The following is a 2445-nucleotide window of genomic DNA, read 5'->3' as shown; positions in this document are numbered from 1 at the left end:
GCAACAAGAATGGAAACATTTACTTCTTTTTGTAACTTATCTATTAGCTTGTTTTTCAGGGACAAGACAACCAGAACCTTGAAAACAGGTCAGGTTAACATGTTACAAATGTTCTGCTTGTGGGATATCTTTAGCCAGTGGCTACTTTGCAGTCTTCATCACAACGATAACCATAGCACAACAACATAATTATATTTCATGAGTACAAGAATCTAAACAAAAAGGAAAGTAGTCATTTATTCTTAATATATCTAAATATTAATGTATGTGCTGGTGTGCTACATAAAATCATAATGAAATAAATGGAGGTTTGTAGATGGAGAAAAAATACAGCAGGAAAGTGATGTGGATAGTTTTTCAAGGTACTGCACTCTTTATCGGTTTCCTCTGTTTAATTCTTTGATAGTGAAATGGACACGGAACAGAATCTGAGAGAAAAATCTCCGTCTGTCTTCCGCAGAGAGAAAGTGTGTCCTTTGTCCAACCTCTGGGACTGGCTGACATTTCTGCTAACGCCCGTCACATGAAGGGTCAGACGCCTCTGACCGCAGAAAAGGCCAGATATCTCTCTGTGTTTTAAGGTGAAAGGTCAAAGAGCAAACTCTTCATGAAAATGTAATGTAATTTTTTTAGAATAATTAATACAAGTTGCCACTTTTTTTTTTCTTTTTTCTTTTTTAGCTGTGTTCTCATTTCATGTTTCAGAAGCTCCAACACAGATACTGAGTGGCTTTCCACAGCTGCCGGATGTGGAACGTGTTAAATTTGCATTAATCCCATCAGTTAGCAACACATGCTCTCCTTGTGCAATCTGAGAGAGTGAGCGCTGGTAGAGCTTACGGTCTCCCTCGGCCCTCTGATGCACTGCGCTCTCCCTCTGCGCTCAGCCCTTTGGGGGAAGACGTTAGCTGGATGCGAAGCAGGCAAGAAGGACGGCAGCACAGAGAGAGAGAGGAGGGGGAAAGAGTTTCAGCTGAGTGCAGCGATTTTCTCCCAACTCCCGGATGGCTCCCAGATGTTTTTTTTTTTTTTTTTTGGAAAGCCAGCACTTTCTTTGCATTTATTCTTCCAGGTTGTGTGTTGTTTCCATGTTTTCTTCTCCTCTGGGATTGAAACTTTGAAAAACGTGCTCCTTTCACTTTGTGTGATCATCCTTCATCAAATAAACCTGTTCCTAGAAACAGCTTTCCTGTTCTTTCTGAAGGAAAGCAGCCCCACTGCATGATGCTGCCACCACAGCGGTGGTGGTGGTGTGTTCAAGCACAAGAAACTGACACTAGTTTCTGTGCTGTAACTAATTCAAGCTCTTCATAGAACAGCTGGATTTATAGATTAAATTATGTCAGAGTAAAGCGAGTGAAATACATATTTGTGCCACGCTTTTTATTTTATTCATAAATCTGTCTTGTTCCCTTTCACTTCAAAGCTCGCTCTCTCTCTGTTGTGTTCATCTTTTACATAAATTCTCAAATCTGAGGTTGTCGCGCGACTAAATCTTAAAATGTTCACTTGTTCTGGCTTTTGCCACAGGCACTGAAATCGGTCAGTTTTGAACAATGTTGTATTTCACTTTACTTTCTATCTGCTCTCACGCAAATGTAGTCCCAAGTATAACAGACGCTGCATTTGAGTACTTGTGCAGAAATGATAGCAGATGTGTTTGACCTTTTGGTGATTTATCCAAGCTTTTCATGCTTCCTGCGTAAACAACAGGAAGATCTGGCCCTTGTTTGGCTGATGGCTCTTTTCTTAACAAATTTATGTTTCTTGAAAATGTCCTCCATAAATATTTTTGCTGCGTGCACGTCTTTAATAGCAGTGAATCACGTCTGATTAGAGCGCTATTGCTGGAGCAGTCTCTTTAGAACTGAGGATGAAAGCGCACAAACCTCTTCATCACTTTTTTTTCTTCTATTTTTTATTATTTTTCTCAATCTTTATCATCGTTTCTGGGAATCCTGTTGGTTTTTTTTTTTTTTTTTTTTTTTGTAGCCCGGAGCCATTGCACCTTTTCTCATTTGTGTTGACTGCTCACATAGTTGTGTCAACAGATTGCTGCAACAGTGTGACATGAGGGACATGAGTGACAAAGAGCTTTATCTAGCCATGTGTCTCTGCACATATTTCACACGACTGTTCGCTGGCGGAGCGCGGAGTTGACTGTAAATAGAGCGAAATGTTTTGATGACGCACAACCCTCTGCGAGCTCATTGATATGGAGAGGGAAGTCAGGGTAGCGGCTGCCTCGCAAGCAAACGCATTCCTGTGATGCAGGGAGAAGCTCTTAGCCGCGCCGGATTTAATGCAATTACAGATCCATAAATGGGTAAAAGTTATTCCACCGCGGTGCGTATTCCCTCTCACGCTCTTTGTTTCCTTTAATTCCTGATGCAGAAAACTCGCCTCGAATCGTACGTGCGCACGTAACCCTTGACCTCAGATGGC

General features: G+C 41.4%; 1 long non-coding RNA gene across 1 annotated transcript; it reads left to right on the top strand.

Moving 5' to 3' along the window:
- Positions 1-263: 263 nt before the first annotated feature.
- Positions 264-1056, top strand: LOC106943652 (uncharacterized). The gene is made up of 2 exons (XR_001423975.1): positions 264-581; positions 682-1056. It is a non-coding gene; the product is annotated as an uncharacterized LOC106943652 (long non-coding RNA).
- The last annotated feature ends 1389 nt before the right edge of the window (positions 1057-2445 follow it).

This window comes from Poecilia latipinna, unplaced genomic scaffold (assembly GCF_001443285.1).
Source record: "Poecilia latipinna isolate Pla-1442-1.1 unplaced genomic scaffold, P_latipinna-1.0 Scaffold5629, whole genome shotgun sequence".
Taxonomy (NCBI): domain Eukaryota; kingdom Metazoa; phylum Chordata; class Actinopteri; order Cyprinodontiformes; family Poeciliidae; genus Poecilia; species Poecilia latipinna.
The sequence above is the reverse complement of the archived record's forward strand: the minus strand, read 5'-3'. Positions and strand labels throughout refer to the sequence as shown.